Consider the following 23,266-nt stretch of genomic DNA (forward strand, 5'->3'; position numbering starts at 1 on the left):
ACTCAAATTGCTGTGCGTCCTTCCAAAACCTCGACTTTACACCTCAATTTCCCCCCCCCCCCCGCATACAAGATTCCTCCAGCCCCCTTCAAACATCCTGCAAATTACGTGACAATTTCTAACCACACAAATTCGGTGTCATTAATAAAGATGGAGTATCCAATGGTGACTGGTGATTGAACCCGGCCCTCAGACAAGTCAGTTGGTTGTGGCTACAAAACCCACTCCAGCATGCAAAGACTCAGGTTTCCATCTGCATTAGTCCCATCTCTTTTGTTAGTTCACCTTAGAAACACCCTCTTCACACACAAATCTCCCACCACATGGCCCATGCGGCCACTGTATAGGTGTTGAGAACAAACCTTGCAAATTCCAGTCTCACTCTAGACTGATGTTTGAGTCCAATGCCCATGATCTAATATAACCATCCCATCGATGAAGGTAGAGTTCACATCTGTCTGATCATATGACACAGGAGTAGGACTTTTCCATTTGGCCATTTGAACCTGCTCCACATTTCAATAGAATCATCTGATTATGATCTCAATTCACTTCCTTTCCTAATGCCCCCCTCCCCTCTTGCCACACCCCCGCCTTGACTTCCCTATTAGAATCTCAGAATCCTACACTGTGGAAGTAGGCCATTCAGCCCATCAAGTCCACACTGACCCTCCAAAGAGCATCCCACCCAGATTCATCCCATCCCTGTAATCCTGCATTTCCCATGGCCAATCCACCTAATCTGCACATCTTTGGATTGTGGGAGGAAACCGGAGCACTTGGAGGGAACCCACACAGACACAGGGAGAACTTGCAAACTCCATACAGAAGTGAACCCAGGTCCCTGGCAGTGAGATGCAGCAATGAAAACCACTGAGTCACCGTGACCCCCCCATTTTATTCATCAAGAATCGATCTACAGCTGTCTCAAATTTAATGACCCTGCCTCCACCACTCTCTGGGGAGAGACAGCTCATGACCTTAGAGAAAAAGACTTCTCATCTCAATCTTAAATGGGAAATTCAAAGTCTATCCTCTAATTCGAAGAGTGAGTTAAGGGGACATCGTTTTAACATACACCTTTCACACCTCCTCAGGATTTTATAAGTTCAATATCACTGCTCATTTCTCTGACCTCCAATGGATACAGACCCAACCTTTCCCATTAAGACTCCCCTTTTCAAGCCAGTCCTTTGAACAGAATGGGAAAGAAATATCCCGATAATGATTGAGATCCCACAACACTGTTGGAGAACAGACAGTCCTGACAACACATCCCATTCAAAACCAACTCCACAGTAATAGATGGTCTATCTCACTCCTATTTTCAACTTGCTGCATTGCCAAATGATCACTGCACTTTTTCAAACAAGCACGTTTCATATATCACATGGGCGGCACGGTGGCACAGTGGTTAGCACAGCTGCTTCACAGCGCCTGAGACCCGGGTTCATTTCCCGACTCAGGCGACTGACGGTGTGGAGTTTGCACGTTCTCCCCGTGTCTGCGTGGGTTTCCTCCGGGTGCTCCGGTTTTCTCCCACGGTCCAAAGATGTGCGGGTCAGGTGAATTGGCCATGCTAAATTGCCCGTAGTGTTAGGTAAGGGGTAAATGTAGGGGTATGGGTGGGTTGCGCTTCGGCAGGTCGGTGTGGACTTGTTGGGCCAAAGGGCCTGTTTCCACACTGTAAGTAACCTAATCTAATCTAATATCTGTGGAAGCAAGTAACAAATGGAATCAGCTTTAAGACAATTGGTATGTGAAAAACAAGGAGATTTATTCTCAATGTAGCGAATTAAAATGAATTGGAAACATTGCCCAGCTGGATTTTAGAAGCAGAGTTACAGAAACTTGCCATAGGCAACTGCATGTATACTTGGAAGCAATGAATACAGCTCCAAAGCAGCCTCGAAAGCTCAACACTCATCCAGGACAAAGCAACTTGCTTTGATTAGCACCACATCAACATTCACCCCCTCCACTGCCAATGCATTGGCAGCAGTAGGCACCATCTACAACTTATACTGCTGCAAGTTACTCAGGTCTCTTCAATAGCACCTTTCAAGTCTGTAACATCTCCACCACCTGGAAGGACATGGACAGCAGACATATTGGAATGGCACCACTTGTAAGTTCCAGTCCAAGTCTCACACCATCTTGGGAACTAAAATCACCATTCCTTCACTGTTGCTCGGCCAAAATCCTGGAAGTCCCTATCTAACAACACTCGGGGTTTCCCTCCAACCAAAGGAAAGTAGTACTTCCAGAAGGCAACTCACCACCGTGTATTCAGGAGCAAGGTCAATAAACTCAGGCCAGCAACACTCACATCCCACCATTGAGAAAGAAATGGTTTGGGACTACAGTAAAAGCAGGGAAGTGGGACTTTCTCAGATATCTCTCTTCAATCAATGTGGGAGACCTCACCTTGTGGAGACAATAGGTCATCAAAATGTAAACACAGGCATATTCTATCACCTTTGGTGGTCTCCAGTGCCTTTGTTAGCTCTGCACATAATTTTATTAATTGGAAACTCAGGTGATTTAGCAGTGGTGGATAATGGATGAGAAGTGAACACAGGTGACAAAAACAAACAGACATTCAGTTGGGTGCAAAAGCACATTGGGATATTATAACATAAACAAAAGCACAACTAAGTATCTTGGGAGTCAGTGCAAAATGGGAGAGATATTCCATTAAACCATCATACCCTTCCACCTCAGCCTTCCTTCCCCATTAACGAGATAACAGAACTCGTAATTAGGTGGATACGTAAACAGAACTTGCTGGAAAAGCTCAGTTGGTCTGGCAGCAGCTGTGGAGAGAAATCTGGGTTAATGTTTCGGGTTGAGTGACCCTTCCCCAGAACTGACACCCTCCCCCCGAAACATCATCTCTGACCTCCCTCCACAAATGCTGCCAGACCTGCTGAGCTTTTCCAGCTATTTCTGTTTATGTTTCTGATTTACAGCGTCCGCAGTTCTTTTGGATTTTATTTAGTAATTAGACGGAATGCCTAATGAATGACTTTACACTACTCTACAGTGACTGAACAACCCAGCACCTACAACAAGAGTGACAATCAGTCAAAGAGCCAGGAACAAAGGAAAGCAGAGTTTGACATAGGGAGAGACACAGTGAGGGAAACCCCTCCACACAACACTCCAGCACTGCACTCAGCACAGGGCCTGATCTAAGAAAAATACAAACAACCCCTGGACCCTGGAAGAAACCAGATGCTCGGACAGCCATGAGTGGAAAGTGAGGACTGCTGATGCTGGCGATCAGAGTCGAGACTGTGATGCTGGAAAAACATAGCTGGTCAGGCAGAGGAGGATTCTTGATGAAGAGTTTATGCCCAAAATGTTGATTCTCCTGCTCCTCGGATGCTACCTGACCAGCTGTGCTTTTCCAGCACCACACTCTCAACGCAGAGAACCATGTAATTGAAAGCAAACTTAGTTATATATATTACGTCATTTTATAAAATTTTGATGACTGTTAAGTGACAATTGCATCCTATTAATTTTTAAAAGTACAATTTTCACCTAGAGGGTGAATGCTGTGCGTTAGTGGGTCCCCCCGCAGCCCTATCCAACCTTATTTCTTCCTGAAAAGACCAATTGTACATCATTATAGTTAAACAATCCTGGAAATTCATTGGCAGCAGGTAATTTTGGATATTCCTCATGCTTTGGTCGTGAGTTACAGATGGTTCACCCTAGTGACATTATCAGTTAGATCTTAAAATCACCTTCAGCAACTTTCAGTTTTACAGAGTGGATGCAGAGAGTGTTCCAGACTATCTCTGAGCAACAGTTCCTGCACTGCAGCATTCACATTAGTCCCAGAGTGGAGAGGCAGAGACACAAGACTGAAAGATCAAAGTCCCCTGAACAACAGGAGAGAGAGAGGCGCACCGGGTAACCCAGCACCTTCAAGGACAGAGAGGAGAAAACCCGAAAGGGAGAGAGCACAGCAGAACTATAATTTCCAGGGTTTCCCACATGAAAAACATCTGTGTTAAAAAAATTAGTCTTGGCTTCTTGGATTACTTCCAATTTCTTTAGCAATAACAGAAATTTCTGACAATATCGGGAATCCTCTCAGAAACTTTTTTTTTCCCCTTTCAGCCAAAAAGGCAGATCGTAAACAGAGATTAAACTTAATCTTCTTCAAAATATGTTAGGAATATAAGGAGTGTTACATTTATGATGAACTGCAACTGAAGTTTAAGTGTAGTTTGGTGAGGATGACTGGTATATTTTATCTTATTGCATTCTAGCCGGTAACTTGATGTATTTTGGGAGAATAGGGTTGAACATAGTGTGCTTGTCCAGTTGAAAAAAAACTGATCAGCTACAATTCAATGGCATAGGAGACTTGATGGGCAGAACAGCCTAATTTCTGCTCCTATATCTTTTGGTCATATGGACTGCATTTTCGCAGGTCATTAGATTGTACTGTGAATACTTCTTTTAGATACTATACAATGGCAATTCTAGGTTTCTTACCAGAATGTGGCTTACTCCTGTAATTAAACCTCATGGACTGTGTTACAGTTGGGACGTTCAGCTGCTAAAATAGATCTGTATTTGACATGGGCCTGTACCTTTAAGACGAGAGGTCTACTGCTTTCTGGGGAGAAAAAGTGTTTCATTTTATTTTCTATTCAATATGTTCAGACATCAATCGTGAGGTGGCTCAGTGGTTAGCACTGCTACCTCACAGTGCATGGAATCCGCGTTCAATTCCAGGCTTGAGTGACTGTGTGGAGTTTGAACATTTCCCGGTGTTTGTGTGGGTTTTCTCTGGGTGCTCCAACTTCCTCCTATAGTGCAATGATGTGCAGGTTAGGTGGACTGGCCATACTAAATTGCCCAAGTGTCCAGGGATGTGCAGGCTAACCATGGGGTTATTAACTTGGCCAATCAAGGATCTTGTAGTCAACAAGGTCCAGCTGGTTCCTGTCACTACAAAGAGTTTCTTTGTCTCTGCACATTCAGTTTTTGGGGCTGTAATACACTATGCTGAAAATGTGTTGCTGGTTAAAGCACAGCAGGTTAGGCAGCATCCAAGGAACAGGAAATTCGACGTTTCGGGCCAGAGCCCTTCATCAGGAATGAGGAGAGGGTGCCAGGCAGGCTCAGATAAAAGGTAGGGGGAAGGGACTTGGGGGAGGGGCGATGGAGATGTGATAGGTGGAAGGAGGTCAAGGTGAGGGTTATAGGCCGGAGTGGGGGTGGGGACGGAGAGGTCAAGGGATCCTTCCATATCCGCCACAAATTCACCTGCACCTCCACACACATCATCTATTGCATCCGCTGCACCCGATGTGGCCTCCCCTATATTGGGGAGACAGGCCGCCTACTTGCAGAACGCTTCAGGGAACACCTCTGGGACGCCCGAACCAACCAACCCAACCACCCCGTGGCTCAACACTTTAACTCTCCCTCCCACTCCACCGAAGACATGCAGGTCCTTGGACTCCTCCATCGCCAGAACATAACAACACGACGGTTGGAGGAAGAGCGCCTCATCTTCCGCCTGGGAACCCTCCAACCACAAGGGATGAACTCGGATTTCTCCAGTTTCCTCATCTCCCCTCCCCCCACCTTGTCTCAGTCGATTCCCTTGGACTCAGCACCGCCCTCCTAACCTGCAATCCTCTTCCTGACCTCTCCGCCCCCACCCCCTCTCCGGCCTGGCACCCTCTCCTCATTCCTGATGAAGGGCTCTGGCCCGAAACGTCGAATTTCCTGTTCCTTGGATGCTGCCTAACCTGCTGTGCTTTAACCAGCAACACATTTTCAGCTCTGATCTCCAGCATCTGCAGACCTCACTTTTTACTGTAATACACTATCAATGGATTATGGTTTGTGCCACTGTAATGCCGTCTCAGTTCAGGCAGAGGGGGAGGGAAGTACCTGGTGATAACAGGAATACTGAATGGTCATTATAGAAGGAGAGGAAACACTAGAGGACAGACATAAATGGATAGCCATGGTAAATGGTTACGGTTGTGGGGGGGTGGAAATAGTGTGGACTCGATGGGCCAAATGGCCTGTTTCCACACAGCAAGGATTCTGTGATCCTTGATTCTACGAGCTGTCGTTACACGGCTCTGAAAGAAGTGGGATGTGAATGTGGACCTTCTGGCTCAGAGGTGGGGACACTACCACTGTGCCTCAGCAGCCCCAAGAAACAGTTCGAATGGGAAAGTCTAAACAGGAACCTCATTGGGGGGTAATTTGTGTGGCATGTTTTTGCAGGTTGGGTAACTGCATGTAAATTCACTGAGGTCAGAATACCAAGAACAGAAAAAACAAGCGAGGAATGATGGATTCGCTTTCCCTTTTTCAAAAAAACTTGCTCTGCCTTTAAATCTTATATATAATGGCAGACAAAAGCAGAGCACCCATGGTGTCACTCAAGTTAGTCTGGACTCAGATTTTTTTCCAGAACATTAGTCAAATATGTAGATGAATTTTAAATGAAATAATGCTTATAAATGGAGATTGCTAGAAGTCGTGCATGAGAATTACTGGATTCACGATGAAGTATCGGTTTTCTCTGCTTTTTGTTTAAAGCAAGAAGTTAATTCAACATTGCTAACAATGTGTAGATGGAACATCCTAGAGTGATTGAATCATAGAGATGTACAGCACGGAAACAGACCCTTCGGTCCAACCCGCCCATGCTGAGCAGATATCCCAACCCAATCTAGTCCCACCTGCCAGCACCCAGCTCATATCCCTCCAAACCGTTCCAATTCATATACCCATCCAAATGCCTCTTAAATGTACCAGCCTCTACCACTTCCTCTGGCAGCTCATTCCACATACGTACCACCCTCTGTGTGAAAAAGTTGCCCCTTAGGCCTCTTTTTTTTATCTTTCCCCCCTCACCCTAAACCTATGCCCTCTAGTTCTGGACTTCCCGATGCCAGGGAAAAGACTTTATCTATTTATCCTATCCATGCCCCTCATAATTTTGTAAACCTCTATGAGGTCACCCCTCAGCCTCCAATACTCCAGGGAAAACAGACCCAGCCTGTTTAGCCTCTCTCTATAGCTCAAATCCCCCAACCCTGGCAACATCTGATATATCAGTCTACCTTTCACGCATTTGAACAGCATACAACATTTGACAGATGATGTGTTGTAAAATCCTGCCTGCAACTTCCTCTTTATTGTAATCTTTATATACCCCTGCGCTTTCCTCTGAATATTTGCGTCAATAGTCCTCTGGCATTCCCTCTCCTTCTATCTTGACCATTCAGCACTCTCCAGAATGGTATAACTTCATTATCACCAGACACTTTCCCTTGCTGCCTGAACTGAGACAGCATTACAGCATCACAAACCATCATCGATTGATACGAGTATATGACAGCCTTGAAAAACAAACGTGCAGAGTTAAAGAAACTGTCTGCAGTGACTGGAACCAGCTGGACCTTGTTGACTACGAGATCTTTGACTGGCCCAGGTTAATGACCCAAATCAGGAAGCCCTGGCTAACCAATATAAGCAGGGGATTCAGAATCTTCTCAGTTCAGGGGATTGACTCTGAGCTGGCCAAAGCAAGTATACCGTGCCAAAGTTAAATAAGGGTGATGGGATACTAACCCAAGTGCAGTTATCTCACTCTCTGCATTTCATTCTATACAAGTGACATGCACCTCATTGCACAGAATTAATAAATCTCACAGAATAATGCCCCGCTCCTCACTTTATCTCACCCAATCCTTGGTTCCTAGTTTACCCACAAACATCTCTGCCTTTTTATTCTGCTATGGCATCACCGATATGACCAGCATCTTTCGCCCAATCCCTTGAACTATCTGGACTGTTAACACTCAACCACATCGCTGAATCAAGTGAGGATGGCAAATTTCCCCCAATGTATATTAGTGAAGCAGATAGGATCTTACCACAAGTGACGACAGTTTCAAGATCATTGTTGCAGTAATTGGCTTTTAACTGCAGATTGTTATTGATTGAATTTAAATCCCACCAGTTGTCAGGGTGGAATTTGAATCCATGTGCCCAGAGCATTAGTTGGACCTCTGGAGAACATACCTCATTACAAAACCACAGTGCTATGGAATGCTCTGTATCAACTGCAGTTAACTCAACTACAGCACAAGTGTCCAGTTTGACACTTACACTACCTGGTCCATCCCAATTTTCAGAATTTAAATTCAGGTTAAAAAGCAAATTTAGGAATAAAGAATTGGCATAAATTGACTATGAAGCTGTCAGGTGGTCACTGGACTCGTAATCCAGAGGCAAACTAAAACAGAAATTGTTCTTCTTCAGAACAGGAGACATTGGTCTCTAAATGTTATCTCGGTTTCTCTTTCCACAGATGCTGCTGAGTTTCTCCAGCATTTTAGAGTTCCAGTATCCACAGTTCTTTGTTTTACCTTCGTAATCTAGAAAGCCTGGCTCATAACCTCGGGACCTGGGTTCAAATCCTATCACAACAGCTGACACAATTCAAAATTCAGGTTATGGAACTAGATTATCAGAAATGGAGACCACCATTAATTGTTGTAAAACACCCATCTGGTTCGCCAATGTCCTTTAAGGAAGGAAATCTGCCTTTCTTAACTGGCCTACATGGGACCCACAGCAATATGATTTACTTTTAACTGCTGTCTGAAATGGACTGGCATTCAGTTCAAACACCCCAGGAAATGGCAGCCCTTTGCAAATTCAACAGCATTAATTCCAGTAGAACACATCAGCAGCTTCAACTCATCCACAGACCCAATTTGCTAATTTGAGGTTGAATGCACATACCTGTTACCAAATATGGTTCAACTCCAAGTTCCACAACTCACAAAAGACATTCTTCAGTTATTAACATCAAGACAAAAAGCAACCTAGAAATATTCAGATTACGTTCATTTACGTCTGAAATAGAAACTTGGGGGCAGGAGTTGGAAAACAGCAAACGTTCCCTCCCCGTTTCATTGGTTGGATTATTTATACACCGGAACAAATTGTTCCTTTTTAAATGTTTCTCCAAGAACGTGACAAGTTAGCTTGCACAATAACCTAAAACAATATGATCAAGACTCAGAAACACAGATTATTCGCTGGTATCATGTCAATCCATTCGGATTTCTTACACCACCTACCCACTGGAATTTGACTGGTTACTAGCCCAGCCTGTAGGGAGAAAGAACAGTTGAATTTCCCTTGAACCAAGTCTCAGAGTGAATATGAAATACATTTCTCGTTACACTAATGGATTTTTGTTGAAGTGAGGAATGTCAGTACTGGGAAGTGGAACTGTTTTCCTGTTTTTTGTCAAAATTCCAGCACCTCTACGCCAAATCTACCAACTTGCGTTGTGGTACATATTCCACCAACTGTTGTCATGTGTTCAGTCAGTGAGGATCAACCTTAAGATTGTCATAATAGGGCCCACTTCTCACAACTGCACACAAATGTTTCCCAACTGGGATCACTGAATAACATTCAGGAATGTCAGTTCTGCCCAGTTTTACATTGCTAAAATGCCTCATAACTCAGAGCATTTTCAGAGTGCTGAAGCAAGAGAGGTTGATAGATTTCTCATCACTAATGCATCAAGGGATATAGGGATATGACAGGAATATGGCGTAGAGGTTGATGATCAGCCATAATCTAGTTTGTCAGAGAGGCTGAATGGCCTCCTGTTGCTCCTGTGTTCTGATCAACACCACCTTTGCTGTCGGTGTAATGGTAATGTCACTGGATTCTTAGTCCTGGTGTCGAAGTTAATCCTTAAATTTAACCACACACCCTCATCCGATCTTCCGCATATAAACTGACATTTTCCTAGCTACCATCAGTTCTGAGGAAGGGTTACTGGACCCGAAACATTAACTCTGATTCCTCTCCACAGATGCTGCCAGACCTGCTGAGCTTTTCCAGCAATTTGTGTTTCTACTCCTTTAGAAGTGCAAGTTTGAATCCCATCACAGATGTTGATGGAATTTAGATTCAATTAATAAAATCTAGATTTAAAACAATAATTTCAGTAGTAGTGAAGAACTATCAATTGTCTTAAAAGCACATCTTGTTTGCTAATGTCCTTTAAAAAGGAAGAAAATCTGCCACTTTACCCAAACTACTCGGGTTCAACTCCCCGCCCCCCCCTCGGGCGACTGTGTGAGGAGTTTGCACATTCTCCCCGTGTTTGCGTGGGTTTCCTCCAGGTGCTCCAGTTTCCTCCCACCATCCAAAGATGTGCAGGTCAGGTGAGTTGGCCATGCCAAATTGCCCCTAGTGTTAGGTGCATTAGTCAGAGGGAAATGGGTCTGGGTGGGTTACTCTTCAGAGGGTCGGTGTGGACTGGTTGGACCGAAGGGCCTGTTTCCAGACTGTAGGGAATCTAACCTAAAAAAAAATCTAATGTGACTCCACAGCAATTTGGTCAACTCTCAACTTCCCTTTGAAATGGCCTGGCAAACCATTAAACTCAAAAGGAAGAGCAATAAGGGACAATTAGTGAAGAACATCCCATGGAAGATTAAAACTAACTTTCACCAAATGTGGTACAGCATGAAACACTTTGGGTCAGATGGAGGATGAGAAACTCTATCAATTGCCTTCCTCTAAAAGGATACCTTGTAAAATTCAACTTTCAGAAAGTGAATAACGCTTTCATGTTCTCACTTCAGTGAATCTGGACAGATCTCAAGGAGCTACTGAGATCATAAATACCACAGGGAAATCTCGAGGGGATTGGCAGATGTATCAGGTAGAGCAGGACAATGAGCGAAAAGGAAGTCAAGGGAAAGGTTGTGTCCATTAAGCAAATTTAAGACTGTACTCGCATACATAAATCAGGCAATGTCTGTGCATTATCAGACCAGCTTAAAAAAACAAAGCAGGGGTCGCTTCAGAATTGACACTCATGGGTTAATGTGACATTCTAGTGTTGGGTAATTCAGACAATAGAATTTCTAAAAAAATAGCTGTTTGTTTGTCTTGTGCTTAGGCCAGGTTAAAATGCAACAAATAATCAGGGAAATGAAGGAAAACAAACTTGTGGTTTACCGTAACTTTGGACTGGTGTGATTTGGCAACAGGAGGTCCTGACAGTGAGGTGACTGCACTGTCAGTCACTGCTCTAATATGCATTTCAGGTCAAACTGCAAAAGGTAAATCACCTCTCTCAAACCAGGATTGTGTGCCTGCAGTGTGACCAACTGCTCTCAAGTGATTTCACATTGATTTTCACACATTTACAATGCCATGAGTTCCAGGAACTTAGACTTGTTTACACTACGAGTGCAGTTATGGAATGAGACCCACGTGTTTGAACTTGGCCTCGCTCTCGTGACACTAAAACATCAGCTGAGTCTGTGGCTTGATCCCCGATCTCTTTTGAATAGGCTCTGCTTCGTGAATCATAGGAATGGATCCAGCTGGTTTTAGCTCCCTGAAATGGAGAGCAATCAGCGAGGGTTCCCAGTGCTGGTCGCAATCTAGTGAAATTGATTTGACATTTCTTACATGTGGGCATTATTCAGTCATGGTAACATCTTGCCCCAAAAAGTACATTTACCTCGCACATGAGGAATCATCATTTGGACAGCAGTTGGGGGCATCCTGGAAGCTAGTTCAGAACAGTGCCTCCAGAGGGAAGAATTTCTAAAACGTGAGCTGCTTGAAACATACAAATCCTTTAAGGTCTCCATACAGGCTCTGGATGGTTGAGGGTGAGGGCAGACTAGAGTCAGTATCGAATCTCAGCATAAGGAACGCGCCATTTAGAACTGTGGGTAGGAAATGTCTCTTCATTCAAAGGATGGCAAATTCTCTACCCAGTCATTGAGTTATGTTTAAGAGAGGGCTTGCTCAGTACCAAAATATAATCAGGAGACCTTGGGCGTCATGTGAGATAATGGCACTGATACAGTAGATCCAGAATAGCAGAGTGACCTCACGAGGCCAAATGGCTTCCTCTTGTTCTTCATGAATAGAGGATGATTTGGAGATGTTGGTGTTGGACTGGGGTGTACAAAGTTAAAAATCACACAACACCAGGTTATAGTCCAACAGATTTAATTGGAAGCACTAGCTTTCAGAGCGCTGCTCCTTCATCAGGTGGTTGTGGACAACAAGATTGTAAAACACAAAATTGATAGCAGACGTTTGTAGTGTGCTGCAACTGAAATCATATATTGAAAAAAATCTGGATTGTCTGTTAAGTCTCTCACCAACAGAATGATCATGCTGGTTTCAGTTCTTTCATATGTAAATCCCAGAACATTTTTTTAAAAGTTACATTCTCAAGTGAACTTTTACAATAGGTGCCATTTCATCTCAGATACTGCATTGAAGGTGTGAGGTGTCCAGTGTGTTCAAAATGATTCTGTTTCTTAAAAAAGGGATTTCAGAATCTTACATGGAATCATGCAGTTTTTGAGCAAAAATCAAATATAATTCTGCAAGTACAAATTCATCCCACAAACTTACATATCTGTGTGTGTGTGTGTGTGTGTGTGTGTGTGGGGTGGTGGTGGGGGAGGGGGTGGGGGCAGCATGAGTGTCTGTGAGAGAGTATGACAGTAAAGAGGTATAAGCCTGTGAGAGGGTGCATGTGTGGGTGTGGGTGTATATGGGGAGAAAGTGAGGTCTGCAGATGCTGGAGATCAGAGCTGAAAATGTGTTGTTGGAAAAGTGCAGCAGGTCAGGCAGCATCCAAGGAACAGGAGATTCGACGTTTCAGGCATAAGCCCTATATGGGTGTATATGTGTGAGCTTATGAGAGAACTTATGTTTGAGAGGGGTCTACGTGTGTGTGTGTCTGTGCGTGTGTGCGTGTATGTATGTGTGTACGCACACATGTGGGTGTGTGTGCGCCAGGGGAGTATGAGTATCTGTGAGAGAGCATGTGTATTTGTACGTGTGTGTGTGTGTGTGTGTGTGTGTGTACACAAAGGAGTATATGTCTGTGAGAGGGGGTGTGTGTGTGTGTGTGTGTGTGTGTGTGTGTGTATATAGTGCAATGGGACCACCTGTAATGTGACATGAACCCAAGGTCCCAGTTTAAGCCATCCCCATGGATAGCAAACTTGGCTATCAGGCTCTGCTCGGCCACTTTGCATTGTTGCCTGTCCCGAAGTCCGCCTTGAAGGATGGTCACCTGAAGGTCCGAGATCAAATGTCCCGGACCACTGAAGTGTTCTCCAACTGAGAGAAGGACAGGCAGGAGTGTTCCCTCTCAGTCAGAGGACGGACAGAGTGTTCCCTCCCAGTCAGAGGACACTTCAGTGGTCCGGGACATTCAACCTCGGACCTTCGGGTGACCATCCTTCAAGGTGGACTTCGGGACAGGCAACAATGCAAAGTGGCTGAGCAGAGGCTGATAGCCAAGTTTGGTATCCATGGGGATGGCCTCAACAAGGACCTTGGGTTCTTGTCACACTACACATGACCCTAATGCACCACACACAGACAGACAGACAGACAGACACACACACACTCTCTCTCTCTCTCTCTCTCTCTCTCTCTCTCTCTCACACACACACACACACACAAAGTTTGTGGGGTGAATTTGTACTTGCAGAATTATATTTGATTTTGCTCAAAAACTGCATGAATCCATGTAAGATTCTGTAAATCCCTTTTTTTAGAAATAGAATCAGTCTGAACATTGGGGCACAGACAGCCTCACACAGGGCACCTCACACCTTCAATGCATTATCTGGGCCAACATGGCATCTATTGTTAAAGTTCACTTGAGAATGTAACTTTAAAAAAAATGTTCTGGGATTTACATTTGAAAGAACTGAAACCAACGTGGTCATTCGCAAAGATGAGAGACTTCACAAATAATCCAGGTCTTTTTCAATATATGATTTCAGTTGCATCACACTGTAAACTTTTGCTATAAATTCAGTGTCTTACAATGTTATACTCCACAACCACCTGATGAAGGAGCAGTGCTCTGAAAGCTAGTGCTTCCAAATAAACATATTAAACTATAACCTGAGGTTGTGTGATTTTTAACCATGAATAGAGGAACCACATGATTCACGTACCTGACCAGACAGAGTTGCAAACAAAAGTTCAAGGTTACAATTCATAGCAAATAATTTGGGGCTCATTTTAACTTTGGGTAGACTGAGTGCTATTAGACAAACCAAGTGTTCAACACCTGCCCCAATTCCTACTTACACCGACGGATAATCTATTAACCAATGTAGCAGCAGCTGAATTCCGTTAACACATTCTGAGCAAAGAGTTAATATTTTTTGCACAAAATACATATTAATGACATTTTAACCCAATCATATCCCCAGCAAACTCTCACATCATGGTTTCAGGCAAATACATCAGACCCACACAGTAAGAAAACCCACGACTTCAAACAAAGAGACAGAGTTACAGTAACTGGAGCTCACTTTAACTTTCAGAATGACTGTTCCCTGTTTCCTTTTTAAATCTATGGGCAACTGAAATGTTGGTGGTAATCCCATTTCAGAGGTTAATTTCACAGCACTTTGGTTTGATTTGATTTGATTATTTACAGTGTGGAAACAGGCCCTTTGGCCCAACAAGTTCACACTGACCCTCCGAACAGCAACCCACCCAGACCCATTCCCCTACATTTATCCCTTCACCTAACACTACGGTCAATTTAGCACGGCCAGTTCACCTAATCTGCACATTTTTGAACTGTGGGAGGAAACTGGAGCACCCGGAGGAAACCCACACAGACACGGGGAGAATGTGCAAACTCCACACAGACAGACAGTTGCCTGAGGCGGGAATTGAACCCGGGTCTCTGGCGCTGTGAGGCAGCAGTGCTAACACTTGTCTGCAGGGTTTAGAATGCAGATGTCCACGAAATTACTCAGACCATAGCAGTCAACAATGTGTTTGTTTGATATCTGTTTGTTTCCCATCAGGAGTCCCTACTTTTTTCTGTATCAGCTTAATTACTGCATGCCATTCCCCATTGTTATTTTGCAATTAAAGTCATATTCTGTAGCACAATTTTCTTTTGGTCTTTAAATATTGATGCAAGGGAATGGCGGGGGTCTCATTTTATCTTTCTCCCTGGAGGCGCCCTGCCTTCATTCCTGATGAAGGGCTTTTGCCCAAAACGCTGATTTTCCTTCTCCTCCGATGCTACCTGACCTGCTGTGCTTTTCCAGCACCACTCTGATCTAGACTCTGATCTCCAGCATCTGCAGTCCTCACTTTTGCCTAGTCTGGAACTAAGTCAGTTTTTGCTGGAGCCCCCTAGATAGAGAGGGGCATTATTTGAAGGTGGTATTGAGGCAATGCTGGCACAGAGTTCTGCAGACTGTGGAGTTTGAAGGCCCCACAGGTTTGTCAGTGTTTACTGCCAAGTGTGTGGCGCTGGAAAAGCACAGCAGGTCAGGCAGCATCTGAGGAGCAGGAAAATCGACATTTCAGGCAAAAGTCCTTCTTCGAATGCTGCCTGGCCTGCTGTGCTTTTCCAGCACCACACTCATGGCTTTAATCTCCAGCATCTGCAGTGCTCACCTTCGCCTTGTCAGTGTTTACAGACTGTCCCAGGGGCTTTTCACTGTTCACAGAGGGCGGCCTAGAGGAATGCCTGTTTTCACTAGGTGGTGCGGGAGGCATCCCAGAGGCATGTCAAAATTTTCAAGGGGTCCTGGAGTTGTTTGTGAGCAGTTGCCGAGCTCAAAACCCAAAAAGGCCTCTACTTTAGATGAACAGTTTGTGTTCACACGTAAAACAGCCCTGGGAAATCAGTGCATCACCATAGTCTTACCAGACTGGAGCTGCTGACTCATGAGAGATGGACAACTGGTGGTGATTTAACCAAAGAGCTACCATACCTCAGGCAAGGGGAAAGAGGTTGAGAAGAAGAGTCCTTCATGGTTGCTTCAGCCAGTGTGGGTATGGAACCCACACTGTTATAGAGTCATAGAGAGGTACATCATGGAAACAGACCCTTTAGTCCAACCTGCCCATGCCGACCAGATATCCCAACCCAATCTAGTCCCACTTGCCAGCACCCAGCCCATATCCCTCCAAACTCTTCCTATTCATATACCCATCCAAATGCCTTTTAAGTGTTGCAATTGTACCAGCCTCCACCACTTCCTCTGGCAGCACATTCCATACACATATCACCCTCTGCGTGAAAAAGTTGTCCCTTTTATATCTCTCCCCTCTCACCCTAACCTATGCCCATATCCCTCCAAACCCTCCCAAAGGCCTTTTTGTTCAGCAACATTCCCTAGGACATTACCATTAAGTGTGTAAGTCCTGCTACAATTTGCTTTCCCAAAATGCAGGTTCACCTTTTGTTCACCTGCACCCTGGAGTACAGGTTCATAGCTCTTTGAAAGAGGAGTCGCAGGTAGGTAGGATAGTGAAGAAGACATTTGGTATGCTTTCTTTTATTGGTCAGAGTATTGAATACAGGAGTTGCAGCTGTACAGAATATTGGTTAAGCTACTGTTGGAATATTGTGTGCAATTCTGGTCTCCTTCCTATCGGAAAGGTATTGTGAAACTTGCAAGGGTTCAGAAAAGATTTACAAGGATGTTGCCAGGGTTGGAGGACTTGAGCTATAGGGAGAAGCTGAACAGGCTGGGGCTTTTTTCCCTGAAGCATCGGAGGCTAAGGGGTGACCTTATACAGGTTTACAAAATTATGAGGGGCATGGATAGGATAAATGGACAAAGTCTTTTCCCTGGGGTCAGGGAGTCCAGAACTAGAGGGCATAGGTTTAGGGTGAGAAGGGAAAGATATAAAAGAGACGTAGGGGGAAAGTTTTCACACAGAGGGTGGTACGTGTGTTGAATGAGCTGCCAGAGAAAGTGGTGGTGGCTGGTACAATTGCAACATTTAAAAGGCATTTGGATGGGCATATAGGAAGGGTTTGGAGGGTTATGGGCCGGGGGCTGGCAGGTGGGACTAGATTGGGTTGGGATATTTGGTCGGCATGGACAGGTTGGACCGAAGGGTCTGTTTCCATGATGTACATCTCTCTGATTCTATGACTCAATGCAGCACCTCGCATTTAACTGAATTAAACTCCATCTGCCACTTCTCAGCCCATTGGCCCATCTGATCAAGATCCTGTTATAATCTGAGGTAACCTTCTTTGCTGTCCACTACACCTCCAATTTTGGTGTCATCTGCAAACTTACTGACTATACCTCTTATGCTCGCATCCAAATCATTTATATAAATGACAAAAATGGCATCACACTGCTTAACAAACCAACCATCCAGCCAACTGAGCTGAAGAAAAACTTACAAATAGCAGCACCCAGTACAAAACGCTTCTCTAGCAACCTCTGAGTTGTGTTTCAAATTTCCAGCATCCACAGGTCTCTGTTTCATTATAAAAGCAATTAAGTTTTCATGAACTCAACTGGAGCAGTGTGTCATTTTCTGGGCACCAGACTTTAGGAAGCTTTTGACGACTTTGAAAAGGTTCGGCACAAAAGCTTCTGGGGGTGAGACTGGAATGGATAAAGAGAGCAACATTCTCCATCAGCAAGGGAACATTTTACAGGGACTTTCAAGATCACGAGACATCTGGTCTGTGTACAGAGAAACCCCATTATCTGAAGGACACGGGCCAGGAATATTTGGTTTGGTTAATTGAATGTTGGATAATTGAATGCCAGATAACACAGTTAGCCAAGCATCGGGACCTTGTGATCTTGTTCGGATAATCCAGAATTCGGTTAATCGAATGCTGGATAATCAAGGTTCCTCCGAAGATTATCCCATTAGTGGAAGAGTTAACAATCAGAGGACAGTTTCAAGGTAGTTGAGAGAGAGAGAGAGAGAGACAGACAGAGAGAGAGAAAACCAGACAAGAGTTGGAGATAACATGTTTCTGCGATGATTGACTAGGTTTTGGAACACACTGGGAGAAAGTGAGGACTGCAGATACTGGAGATCAGAGTCAAAGAGCGTGGTGCTGGAAAAGCACAGCAGGTCAGGTAGCATCCGAGGAGCAGGAAAGTTGACATTTTGAGCTAATGCTCGAAACGTTGATTCTCCTGCCCCTCGGATGCTGCCTGACTGGCTGTGTTTTTCCAGCGCCACATTCTTCGACTTGGAACACACTGTCCAAGAGTGTGATCAAGGCAGATTCCATCATCGTTTCCGAAAGGGAACTGGAAAGACAACAGAAGAAACACAAAATTGAACGGCAATGGGGAAAGGCTAGGGGAGGGAGCCTAACTCAGTTATCTTTGAGATAAGCTGGCACCAGTATTTTGGGCCGATTGGCCTCCCACTGTGCTGCAAACATGCAGGTAAGCCAGGAGAAAGCACGGGCCGCAGATGCTGGAGATCAGAGTCGGGGGGGGGGTGCTGGAAAAACACGGCAGGTCCGGCAGCATCCGAGCAGTAGGAGAATCATTCCTGATGAAGGGCTTATGCCTGAAATATCAATCCTCCTGCTCCTCGGATGCTGCCTGAACGTGCAAGTATACCAGTCAGGATCCAAAAAGAGGCAGGAGAGCACAATGTTTCAGTTGGAGGTCCTTGGCCAGCCTGGAAGGGTGCCACTTTTGTTCAGTCCCATTCCATGGAGGGGACCTCCTGCTGATTGAGAGATGCCCAATAGCTGCCATACAGCCCTCAATGCCCTCACTTGGGCAGCACAGTGGCACAGCGGTTAGCACTGCTGCCTCACAGCGCCTGAGACCTGGGTTCAAGTCCTGACTCAGGCGACTGACTGTGTGGAGTTTGCACGTTCTCCCCGTGTCTGCGTGGGTTTCCTCCGGTTTCCTCCCACGGTCCAAAGATGTGCGGGTCAGGTGAATTGGCCATGCTAAATTGCCCATAGTGTTAGGTAAGGGGTAATTGTAGGGGTATGGGTGGGTTTGCGTTTTGGCGGGTCGGTGTGGACTTGTTGGGCCGAAGGGCCTGTTTCCACACTGTAAGTAATCTAATCTAATCTAAACCTAATCTCTTCATCTGCCCTGGCACGCTTTCAGAATCATGGCATATTTCAGTCTGGGTCTAATCAAAATGAACAATAAGTAAAAGGTGGCTTAAATCTGTTTGCTAAATAGTGCGGTGGAGTTGTTCAGTTAACAGCAGGAACATGAAACATTACCTCGTGTTGATGGGGTTCTGTTTGGTCTTCTTTCCAAGCCTGGAGTCAAAAAATGCACCTTAAACAAAGTTGTCTGTAAAACTGTAAATAAAAGTGTTCTGAGGAAGGGTCACTGGACCCCAAAACCTTAACTCTTGATTTCTCTCCAGAGATGCTGCCAGACCCGCTGAGCTTTTCCAAGCAACTTCTGTGTTTCTCTTTGGTTCGGCCAGCGTTAAAGGATGTTGAGGCTTGGCAAGCCACACACAGATCAGCTGTACAAACAGGGTGACTTCTCCTGGAAAACTTTTGTCCGTCCCAACCGCAAGGTTTACTCACCGCCACCCCGACCACCCCCTCCTCCTCCTCCTGCTCCAGCTCATGAACTCATGCAGCTGCCGCTGCGGAGTTTCAGAGTCCCGCGAGTGGTGGAGCGGCGGTCGCACAAGTCCTGGAGACGCGGGGGGTCATTCGAGTGCTGGAGCACTTGCAGGCTCGGGCAGTGGGGCGCTGCTGTCTCCGGCGGTGTGGGCGCTGCGCTGGTTTGGCGGAGCATCGCCGCTTGTGTGCGCCCGGGCTCGGCTGCAGCTCCCTCCCTCCCTCCTGAGGCTGAGCCCAGCACAGACACACACTCTCTCTCTCTCTCTGTGCTGCTGCCCCTGACTTTCTGCAGCACTTCCCTCCCCCCTGCCTCACCAGTTTCGCAAGCGCTTCCAGCTCCTTTCTTTAACTTTTTCATTTTTTTAAAAAAAAACAACCCAAACCCCGCCTCCTTACCCCTCATTTCACAGAAACCGCGCCGTTACTTTCCAAGAAATTTGCAAACCCTGGTTTCACTTTCGCACACGTCACTCGCTGCCCCACTTCACAGTTAACCCTCAAATCCGCGGAGGTTTCCTCACGCTGCCCAACTCAAACAGCATCCTGGCAGAGCGGGAGCAGGCCACTCGGCCCGTCGAGTCCGCGCCGGGAGCCTCATTGGTAGCAGAGACCGGGTCTGGAAAAGTTGTTGCTGGAAAAGCGCAGCAGGTCAGGCAGCTATCCCAGGAGCAGGAGAATCGACGTTTTGGGGATGTTTCATCATCCTGATGAAGGGCTCTAGCCCAAAATGTTGATTTTCCTGCTCCTTGGATGCTGCCTGACCTGCTGCGTTTTTCCAGCAACACACTCTCGACTCTGGAGGCTTGAAGAACACAACAAGCCAGGCAGCATCAGGAGGTGGAGATGATTCATTCCTCCCACAGCGCAAGCCTCCACCTGAGTTCACCTATCCCTAACTTACCCCCTCCTCCTCTCTCCACCTCTCCACCTTCTCCACCTCCTGATGCTGCCTGGCTTGCTGTGTTCCACCAGCCTCCTGCCTGTCCCTCCTGATGCTGCCTGGCTTGCTGTGTTCTTGCAGCCTCCTGCCTGTCCCTCCTGATGCTGCCTGCCTTGCTGTGTTCCCTCAGCCTCCTGCCTGTCCCTACTGATGCTGCCTGGCTTGCTGTGTTCCCCAGCCTCCTGCCTGTCCCTCCTGATGCTGCCTGGCTTGCTGTGTTCCCCTAGCCTCCTGCCTGTCCCTCCTGATGCTGCCTGCCTTGCTGTGTTCCTCCAGCCTCCTGCCTGTCCCTCCTGATGCTGCCTGGCTTGCTGTGTTCTTGCAGCCTCCTGCCTGTCCCTCCTGATGCTGCCTGCCTTGCTGTGTTCCCTCAGCCTCCTGCCTGTCCCTACTGATGCTGCCTGGCTTGTTGTGTTCTCCCATCCTCCTGCCTGTCCCTCCTGATGCTGCCTGGCTTGTTCTTCCAGCCTCCTGCTTGTCTACAGAAGGTTGTGGAGGCCAGGTTATCAAGTATATTTAAGACTGAGATAGATGGGTTCTTGATTGTCAAGAGGATCAAGCATTATAGGGACGTGGGGATGAAAAACATATCAGCCATGATCAAATGGCAGAGCAGACTCGATGGGCTGAATGGCCTAATTTCTGCTCTCCCTTTTGGTCACACAGACCTATCCCTCTACCCTATCCCCTGTAACCCTGCATTTCCCATGGCTAATCCACCTAACCTGCACATCCCTGGACTCTGTGGGCAATTTAGCATGGCCAATCCACCAAACCATAGAGTCACAGTCATGTAAATGTACATCACGGAAATAGACCTTTCAGTCCATGCCGACCAGATACCCTAAATAAATTTAGTCCCATTTTGCCAGCATTTGGCCCATATCCCTCTAAACCTTTTCTATTCATATTCCCATCCAGATGCCTTTTAATTGTTAAAAATCACACAGACCAGTTTATAGTCCAACAGGTTTATTTGGAATCACTAGCTTTCAAAGCACTGCTTCTTCAGATGGTTGTGTGATTTTTAACTTTATACACCCCAGTCCAACACCAGCACCTCCAAGTCATGCCGTTTAAATGTTGTAATTGTACCAGCCTCCACCACTTCCTCTGGCAGCTCATTCCAAACGCACAACACCCTCTGCGTGAAAAAATTCCCCTTAGGTCCCTTTTAAATCTTTAAACGTTAAACCTATGCCCTGTAGTCCTGGACTCTCCCACCCAAACAGTTTGACAAAGGGTTACTTAGCTGCCAGAGGATGTGGTGGAGGCTGGTACAATTGCAACATCTAAGAGGCATTTGGATGGGTATATGAGTAGGAAGGGTTTGGAGGGATATGGGACGGGTGCTGGCAGATGGGACTAGATTGGGTTGGGATATCTGGTCAGCATGGATGGGCTGGACGGAAGGGTCTGTTTCTATATTGTACATCTCTATGATTCTATAGACCCAAAATGTTAACTCTCCAGATGCTGCCAGATGTGCTGAGCTTTTCCAGCAATTTCTGTTTTTGTACCACCTGACCTGCCCATCTTTGGACTGTGGGAGGAAACTGGAGCACCCGGAAGAAGCCCACTCAGACACGGGGAAAACTCCACACAGACAGTCGCCCGAGGCTGAAATCGAAGCCAGGTCCCTGGCGTTGTGAGGCAACAGTGCTAATCACTGAGTCAACCTTCCCAAGCTGAGTTTAAAATTCATTTCATTCATTGGCGTAAAATCAGCGAAATCAGCTTTTTATTTTCTAAAAATCCTTTCATGAGTTGTGAAGATGGCAGATTTCCTTGCTAGATGGATGAAGGGCTTATGCCTGAAACGTCGAATTTCTTGTTCCTTGGATGCTGCCTGACCTGCTGTGCTTTAACCAGCAACACATTTTCAACTGTGATCTCCAGCATCTGCAGACCTCATTTTTTACTCAGTACCAAACAAGAACCAGATTTCTATTTTTGGCAGGGGGGTGTGGAAGTTCACAACATCCCTAATTGCCCTTTCAAAGGGTGAGATTGCTGTTCCTGGGAGTCACGTGTTGGCCAAACCTGGTCAGGACACATTTCCTTCTAGAAAGGGCCAGACAGGCCTTTACAGCAAATAATTGCTTCTCACGATTCAACATATTTAATTGGAAACACTAGCTTTCGAAGCGCTGTGTCTTACAATTGTGTCCTCCACAACTACCTGATGAAGGAATGGTGCTCTGAAAGCTAGTGCTTCCAATTAAACCTGTTGGACTATAACCTGGTGTTGTGTGATTTTTAACTTTGTACACCCCAGTCCAACACCGACCTCTCCAAATCATTCTCACGATTCGTGAGACTGCATTTCCCATGGCTAATCCACCTAACCTGTTTTCAAATTCCAGAGTAATTGATTCAATGTTACACTTGACCGGCTGCAGTGGTGAAATTTAAACCAGGTCCCTAGAGCAATCCTTTGGGCCTCATCTGAATCCCTAGTCCAGCAACATTTTCACTATGGCACCATCTCCCCAACAGGCTGCTTATTAGGTCCAGTGTCCAATATCAAACTCCCTTCCCACACTGACTAATTGCACGGTGGCTCAGTGGTTAGCGCAGTGCTAGGGACCTGGGTTCGATTCCAGCCTCGGGTGACTGTCTGTGTGGAGTTTGCACGTTCTCCCCCGTTTCTATGGAGTTTCTTCTGTGTGCTCTTGTTTCCTCTCACAATCCAAAGATGTGCAGTTTAGGGTGGATTGGCCATGCTAAATTGCCCAGAGCATCCAGAGTTGTTTAGGTTAGTGGGACTGGCCATGTTAAATTGACCTTAGTGTCCAAAGATAGGTGGGTTAGCAATGACAAATGGTTATGGGGATAGGGTGAGATGCTCTTTGGAGGGTTGG

General features: G+C 45.8%; 1 protein-coding gene across 1 annotated transcript in view; it reads right to left on the reverse strand.

Annotated features, from left to right (window-relative positions):
- The window catches only part of LOC132831370 (suppressor of cytokine signaling 1-like), a 71,761-nt gene extending 52,018 nt beyond the window's left edge, over positions 1-19,743 (reverse strand). The window contains exon 1 of the mRNA XM_060849471.1: positions 19,103-19,743. The gene's annotated coding sequence lies outside the window, so the exon portion shown is untranslated. The remainder of the gene's footprint in view (positions 1-19,102) is intronic.
- Between the last annotated feature and the right edge of the window lie 3,523 nt (positions 19,744-23,266).

This window comes from Hemiscyllium ocellatum, chromosome 33 (assembly GCF_020745735.1).
Source record: "Hemiscyllium ocellatum isolate sHemOce1 chromosome 33, sHemOce1.pat.X.cur, whole genome shotgun sequence".
NCBI classification, from domain to species: Eukaryota; Metazoa; Chordata; class Chondrichthyes; order Orectolobiformes; family Hemiscylliidae; genus Hemiscyllium; species Hemiscyllium ocellatum.